The sequence below is a fragment of the Acartia tonsa genome, chromosome 8, assembly GCF_053477335.1.
Source record: "Acartia tonsa isolate MP-2025a chromosome 8, ASM5347733v1, whole genome shotgun sequence".
Taxonomy (NCBI): Eukaryota; Metazoa; Arthropoda; class Copepoda; order Calanoida; family Acartiidae; genus Acartia; species Acartia tonsa.
Window position 1 is genome coordinate 11,426,794 of NC_137267.1, and position 8,705 is coordinate 11,435,498.

The window sequence follows — 8,705 nt, forward strand, 5'->3', positions numbered from 1 at the left end:
GTTTTTCAACTATTTTGAGGGAGGGTATCTCAACCGTCCTAAAATAAATCACCCCTAGGAAAAAAAACCCTCCTTCTTAATTTTTAGTTTTATTTTTAACCTAAAAATAAAGATAAAGGGGTGAGGGACCCCTTAAGTGCTCCTAGAGACTTCTAGGGACGTAGCAGCTAGTATAAATATATAGAAGTAATGAATGTGTATCTAACATAACCCTACACATTTATACCATTCTTTTTCCAATAGTACATTTCTATATGAATATTTCAAGATTTAAAACAAATATACAAAACAAAGAGATTTTCTAATCAAATCAACTTCTGAAAGCAGCATTTTAGTGCTTGTACTATTTATTTTGAACAATAATTAAGGATGAAAAAGATAGGAAAGGAGGGGGGGAGGAGTTCTGCCTATTAAGTTTGACCTTTAATTTATACTTTTCAATTAGAGGAAAACAAAGTTTCTATGCTTCTAAAAATGATGCTACTTATAAGGCATTTGTTTTACTTATAGGAAAGACAAGGACAATTGCGCTTTTAAGAAGCGCAGCGTCTATCTTAAAGTCTGTGTGTTTGTACCGAAAGATCATGCTAATCGCTGGACCGGTTAGGTTCTTCTTTTCAGTAAATCTTCCGGTTCAGGTGAGGTTTTTTTTATGAAAAGCTTCAATGTAGAGGAGAACCATATCGGTTCAGCGACTAGCAAGATCATTCAGTTCACACAAACGGACAGATACAGATCCAGATACTTTTATGTAGGATAACATACGAAAGAAATGCCCTAATTATAAAGTATTTACCCTACCTAAATATGAAAAGAAGAAGGAAGAAAAGTTTCACCTCAAAATAAATCTCTGTTAATTAATTTCTTATGATTAGTTTAGTTAGAAGTTCAGGGTTGGTAGGGATATTTTATCTTAATAGAAAATAAGGACAGAAATTAAATCATTACATATAATATAACCTTGTAACCTTGTATAACTTGGACTCTTGTAATGCCAATAAATTAATTACTTGCTGTTGCGCCTCTTGCATCTTATAGAAAGGGGTAGAAAAGCGCAAAAATTGCCTAAAACCATCCTAACACTAAATTTAAGATAGTCTGAAAACATTCCTAGACCTATGTAAAGCTTCTAGTAAATTCATAAAGAAATGATAAATTTAATTTTTGTTGGCATATCCTTAATTTCCCAATTAAAGAGTGTGTAAGATTATAGCCCGCCCTTATACTCCTACACTTTAAAAGGAGCCTTTTTTATTTCCCTAATAAAACAAGCTTATTATTAGTTGTACATTAGTAATTCGCGACATTGGCTCGTCGTCGGGGCGGTGATAGATTTTAGTAATTTTAGTAATCTCGGTTTAGCACCGCATTATGACTAAAGACGTTAAAATGGTTCCCACTGCTGCTATGTCAAGTGCACGATATCAATAGTTAGAATTAAGGGAGTTAATGCCTTGGTCAATAAATTTTACTTTCTAGACAGAACTTCTAGCCATAGGTTGTGTATCGGAACGCAATTATAAGACTCGGAGTATGCTTCAAGGTGTGTGGAGAGGTCTTGAACCAAAAGTGACATCAAGCCCTAGAGGTCATCATCAGCATGACAATAAAAGTATAGATGTTTATTACAGATAACTACCTGTACAAATAACACAGATACTTTTGCTACCGTACAGTTGCTTTTTAAAAGATATATTTTTTTAAATGCTATGAATTTTGAACAAACTTATTGAAAGTATAAACTATCATTTATTCTCAAAACTACGCTCCCATGGCTATGATAATTATATTAATAACTAACATTTCGGATTTACATATTGTCATAATCACTTAACTGATTTTTTCATATTACGATAACATAAGCTTTTTATTTTGTGTTTAATAGTTTTTCATCATAAATAGGTTAAGAATTGGTAATCACTGGTTCAATCATTCCACCAAACTCAAGAAAGCTTCTTAGTGATTGAATTATTTTGCTTTTACATTATGGTATTATTAGACAAAGACCAAAGTGTGTTAAAAATCATCCATGTGACGTCATAAAAATAAGGGATTATCCATCTCTTTTTTAGGGGTTTTCTTTCCCACTTCTCCTCTCATCGATCCCTCATTTTTATAACGTCACATGGGTGATTTTTAACACACTTTGGAATTTGGCCTTGCGAGTACATAAACCCTTACCACTCCCGTATTTAAGAAATAAACTTAAAATTCAAAGTTTAGGACTTTCCTTTGAAATATATTTTTGAATGGGTTCTGCCCGAAGCTGAAATTCTAAAGAGTGTCTGTAATAATCCAATTACATCAATTATTTCCCTGTTAAACTAATATATCCTTATACTAAAGTAACAAGATGTTTGTCTGTCTGTGTGTCTGTCTGTGTGTCTGTCTGTGTGTACCGAAGGATCTCGCTAACCGCTGAACCGATCGGGTTCTCCTTAACAGGGTAGATTCTCATATGTCCTGGGAAGGTTTTTAACTATTTTGGGGGAGGGTACTACCACCCTCTTAAAAACCTTATTCCATCTTGAAGATCAATGCCCCGTATGATTTTAACAGAGTATTCAACTTGAGAATTCAAAATTTTAAATTATTATTTTAGCCATTTGTATAATGTCTAACACAGCTCTAAAAAGATGCATTAATAAATATGCAGCGAAAATGGATTTAAGTTGTATTAGACATTTTAATATTTGAATTCTTATGTTGTATACTCTGTGTTGAAATCCCATCGTCTTCATTCAATCAATCAATGTCTAAAAAATTGTCGAAAAAACGCGGCATCTTTCAAAAACTCATGTCTGGTTTGATGGCATTCTGTGCTTGCCAGGATGGTGTCTTGGTACTTTGCTACCATGTGAGGTGTATGACTGCCTTTGGGATTTGTTTCCTAGCTTCCCCTTTTTCCTTACATGACGTCCTATGAAGAGGACCTTTGTGTTGGTCTGAAACGGGGTTATTCCCAAGAGATGCGCGCCTAATGTAAACAACGCTATCTCTTTTAACATCCAACTAAGCTCAAGACTGATGAGGGTGCAATGTCCACCGAAATATATTTCAATAAATAGCTGGGAAGTATCAAAGACTTTTTCACTCAGTGAATTTATCATCTTTTGTTTTGATTGAGGCACGTGCATTATGTTATGAGAATGAAAAACCATGTATTGTTTGCAGGGGCGTCCAAGCTTTTTATTTTGGGGGGGGTAAACATTTTTGAAGGGGGTAAAATGGCGCGCGAAGCGCGCCGCAAATTTTTTTTACCCCCCCCAAAATTTTTACCCCAGGGGTAAAATTTGCTTGGGGGGGGGGGTAATTACCCCCCCTGAAATCTGTTTGCAGGGGTAAATTTAGTTTTCCCCCACCTAAAATTTTCCGTGCGGGGTAAAATTTTTTGGGGGGGTAATTTAAATATATAGTATTAAAAATGCGCGCGAAGCGCGCAAAATTTTTTATATTAGAGATTTTTTATTTTGGGGGGGGTAAATACCCTCTCCTAAATGGTTGGGGGTGCCTATGGTACCCCCAGGGTAGGGGTAAATTTTGAATGAGGGAGGGGGGGTAAAATGAAAAAAAATTTGGGGGTGCCTACGGCACCCCCTAAATCGTTTGGGGGGGGGGTAATCGCCCCATTACCCCCCCCCCCTTGGACATCTATGATTGTTTGAATTGTGTGGTTTGCCGTGCTGATATATCCTCCAATATCTATCGGCTTGATGAGAGAACCATATAGGTAACTTTTTTATCGGTAGAAAACTGCGTGTTAAAGTGTTAATATGTGTTTTAAGCCAAGTAGAAAATGCTATTTTATTTTTCTTATTTTTCAAGGAAAAGACCGATTGTTTTTAAACCTAACCTGTAAGCGAATGTTTTAATATGCAATAATGATTATTTTATTCTTATGCCATTTATTTCTATTCTGTTTTTACACGTTTATTTTTTATTTTAGTTATTTTTAAAAAACTAAAAAAAAAGAATTTTCTATCTTACAAAAATTCACGAAACCTATCCTTATTATTTTTATAAAGATACTTAAAGGAAGCCTGCAAGAAATACCACGCTTTAACTGCTGAAAGACTGCCACAAGTAGACCCAATTCCCCAAATTTGAAGCCTTCAGCTTCTATAACAAAAAAGTTCTAGGCATTTTAAAATGACATTTTATGTACAATGAAAATTTTGAAAGAATTACAGTGCTAATGTTAGAAATTTTGAAATTAAACTACGTGGCCTAGAAACAAAATTATAAGCTTATCTTTGTCATAAATTTAGGCAACCAGTAACTAATTATATTTTTACAATAAAAATACCCATTTTTATAGTCAAAATCATTAAAAAAAATTAAGTTTAACTTGCGTTGTACCGAATGTACTGTAGCCAATCAGAAGGCTGAATCAGCTAAGCAACCAATCACAGCTGAGTTTCCCCCTTTGTTTCCGCTATGATTTTTGTTTAAAAATGCAATTTAAATCGGATTTTTTTCATGGATTTTGACTATGAGATGTGGTGTTTTTATTGTAAAAATGTAATCAGTTACCGGCAATGCAAGTTTCTGACAACGATAAAGTCATAATTTTGTGTCTAGGCGACGTAATTTAATATTGTTTTTTCTTTTATAAGCATTGGAAATCTTTGAAAATTTTCATTGTACATAAAATGCTATTTTGAAATGTCTAGGAACTTTTTTGTTATTGAAGCTGAAGGCTTTAAATTTGGGGTATTGGGTCCACTTGTGGCAGTCTTTAAGCAGTTAAAGCGTGGTATTTCTTGCAGGCGTCCTTTAAGAATCAAATGAAAATTAAATGTATTAATTTTAATATTGTTTCAGGACCCTCTGCTTTCATAGTTTTGTTCAATAAACATACTATTCGTAAACCGCCTAGTTCTCCTGGGGAGTAGAGGAATTAGTTGCTTGTCGCAACAGATCTCAGTAATGGTCATATCTGTCCATGTACCTCGACAGATGGAGATGTTCAAAAAATCCAACTCTCAGTTATGTGATATACCCATATTTTAAAAAGCCACTCAGTTATAGCTCTCTATCTTTCACACACAGAAATGATAAAAAAAATATTATAGAAATTTTGATAAAAAAAACTTTTAGTAAATTTTTATACAATTTTATTACTTTCAACAAAAATTTGATTAACTCGAACTGTGTTCTAACAGATTTTGGAAAAATGATGGTGCTGCTGATGCACAGGGGAACTTCTTGATCTCATTGATAATCATTGATTTATTGTGGCGTACTTGAACACGAGTTCTAGAGTTCAACTTGGTTTCCTCAAGTAATGTGAGAATATTGAGGTTTGATATTGCCTTGTAGGTCTTGACATTGGTCTGTTTGTGGTTAAATTACAGCATGAAGTGTTCACTGTAGTTATTTGTTACTTGTTCTCCTTCCTCCAAAACTTGCTTTGACATATTCTAGACGATTACATTGAATCTTGGCTACTTGCTAGCAGATCCAATAACAGTTGATTCAAATTTCTCCTTTTTAATTCTGTAGGCATCATAGTCCAATAGTTTATAAGTGGCACCAAAAACTCTTTAAATATTTGTGCTACAAAGTTTTCAGGTACTTATGCTAGGTTGTAGAAAAAAGAATGAAGAAGCTTGTAGTTATCTTTGTTCAATATTCTTTTTATTCCTAACTACTCAATCATTCTGTCAATGGTCTGTTGATAATGGAAGAAACAAAGATGAATTTGGCATTAACTTGGAAAAACTTCTCTAATGCTTTTGATCACCACTTGTTCCAAGTCTACACTGCACTGGGAGAGATTTTTCTTTCTCCAACCATTGCCCTGACCACTTTGAACACCTCCATATATGCCTCATTTGATTTTATTGAAAGGAAAGTTTTCAAAATTGGTATTGTTTGCTTATCCACTCTAGCTAAGACTGCATGGAACAAAAGGGGTCTGGGCATCGCTAGATAGTTCCATTGGAGTAGAGAAGATACAGTTTTCTATGTAACCTGGAGCATACATCAAAATTCTTTTCATATTTCCACTTTTGTATTCAAATTCTTCAATGGAATCATGTTTGAAGGGCCCTGATTAGACGACTTCTTTGATAATAGTATTTTGAAATAGGTGCTTTAGTCTTTTCTGTCAAAAGATGTGGCCAACAATAGATTGTTTCATTCTTTCTTGACAAAAAACGTTGGCATAACAAATCTGGCGGGGACATTATTGAGATTAATCCTAAGCCTATTACAAATTCAGCTATGTGGGAAATAATGATGAGAGGCCTTGTTTTCAGAACAAAAATGATTGGATGGGTTTTTATCTCAAAGACAGAGGGATCTTCTTTGTCAAGATGGTGATGCAGTTTACCAGTTATGAGATTTCAAATAGTATAGTAACTGTTTTTGAAGCTCGGCATGAGCTGATTCTACAAACCATGTAGGTTGTACCATTCTTATTTTGTCTTTTGAAGCAGTAATTACGGCATCTTTTGTCAGTAGCACTTCTAGAGCTTAAATATTTTAAATCTAGTGCAGGTAGCTGTGATTCTAATATTTAAAAAGGTCTGAGATGGGGTTTTAAAAAATGCCACGTTTTTTTGACAATTTTTTAGACATTGATTGATTGAACGAAGACGATGAAATTTCAACACAGAGTATACAACATAAGAATTCAAAATTTTAAAATTATTATTTTAGCCATTTGTATAATGTCTAATACAACTTAAATCCATTATCGCTGCATATTTATTAATGCATCTTTTTAGAGCTGTGTTAGACATTGTACAAATGGCTAAAATAATAATTTAAAATTTTGAATTCTCAAGCTGTATACTCTGTTAAAATCATACGGGGCATTGATCTTCAAGATGAAAAGAGGTTTTTAACAGAGTATACAACTTAAGAATTCAAAATTTTAAAATTATTATTTTGACCATTTGTATAATGTCTAATACAGATCTAAAAAGATGCATAAATAAATATGCAGCGAAAATGGATTTAAGTTGTATTAGACATTATACAAATGGCTAAAATAATGATTTTAAAATTTTGAATTTTTATGTTGTATACTCTGTGTTGAAATTTCATCGTCTTCGTTCAATCAATCAATGTCTAAAAAATTGTTGAAAAAACGCGGCATTTTTTAAAACCCCATCTCTGGGGGGGGGGTTTTCGTGGTTTCTCTTGATTATTTTCAATCTTAAAAATCAAATTAAATGTTGAACTCATTCATGTTGTAAGTTTATCACGAGAGTAGCCACATAAGAATGGTAAATATTGTTGGCTGCCTATAAATATGAGAATATATATATATTTCTTTATCTATAATACAAAGTAGAATAATGTCTGTCCGTCCATCCCTTAAGATCTCGGTAACCACTGAACTGATCGGATTCTACTCTTCAGGGAATATACCGGACACCACCAACCCCCCCCCCCCAAAAAAAATCCCCCTAATTTTTTTTGGGGTTGCAGCTGGTGCTGGTTCACCAGAGGTACATATTTTTTTGTATTACCTCTTGGGGCAAAACCCCTAGAGGCTAGGGGCGAAACCGCTAGTACATTTTCATAGAAATAAAAATCAAAAGCAAATAACAATATAAGTCTTACAACACGAGTAAATAGTTGATATTTCAGTTTTATACAAAATTGAACTTTAATTTCAATTACTGTCAATTTACATTTAAATTATTCAAATAATCAAAATGCTTAACTTTCTTTTATGTTAGATTAGATATTAAGTAGATCTTTATAGAATGAAAATTATTGAATAGATAGAAATTTTTTTTAAAAAATGGTGCGATATAAGATACTAGCGGCTTTGCCCCAAGAGGTTTAATCAAACCAATTTTTTGTATTTTAGATTTGAAAGAAAAATAGAAAATAAAAAATTTTGGGGGGGAATTTTTTTTTTTTTTTGGGGGGGGGGTATCCGACCCCACTATTTTAATTTTAGTTTTAAAAAGAAAAAAAGAAAATTTTTTTTTTGGGGGGGTTGTTTTTTTAGTTTTTGGGGGGTTAGGGGTGTCCCACCCCCCAGGAAAATAGCTTAAAACCATCACAGGACCAGTAGGTATAATCCCTGAAAAGTAGAGCCCAATCGGTTCAGTGGTTGCTGAGATCTTAAGCTTCAGACGGACAGACAGACGGATAGACATCGTTCTACTTTGTATTATAAATGAGAAAAAAAAATGAAATAATAGTTATTTCTCGTATCGTATTATAAACGGCTTTCCGCGGATATAGAATGTACAATTATAAGATTAAAACTAGTTTTTTTTAGCCCCGAGGTGCCGGAGGCACCGGCTAAAAATAACTGGTTTTAATCTTTTATCTTTATATTTTAAAGTTAGTATGTTTTTCAACCTATTTTAAAAAAATTACACTATTCTAAGACATGAAGATATATTTCGATTTTAGCAATCATTTTCAATTCATTTTGTCTCTTGTAGAAGTGAATCAAGCAATATTAGCTTGGTCGTTTTAATCTTATGATTGTACATTTCTATATTCGTAGAAAACTGGATATAATACGATGCTAGACAGACATAGTTTTTTTCGTATGGATGAGAACCGGTTCCTATCCATTGGATTCGAATGAATACGAGAAAATTTATTCCATTAACCTTTTACAGTCGGGCCCTATGCCGCACCTTAATCGGTCGGGGGGGGGGGGGGGGGGGAGAGGGGGCTAGAGAGCTAAAATTTTTGGTGCAAGTCCCCTGTTTGATAATAAA

General features: G+C 33.7%; 1 protein-coding gene across 1 annotated transcript in view; it reads right to left on the reverse strand.

The window, feature by feature from the left end:
• The window catches only part of LOC145325700 (uncharacterized), a 159,971-nt gene extending 151,525 nt beyond the window's left edge, over positions 1-8,446 (reverse strand). The window contains exon 1 of the mRNA XM_080168654.1: positions 8,411-8,446. The gene's annotated coding sequence lies outside the window, so the exon portion shown is untranslated. The remainder of the gene's footprint in view (positions 1-8,410) is intronic.
• Positions 8,447-8,705: the final 259 nt, after the last annotated feature.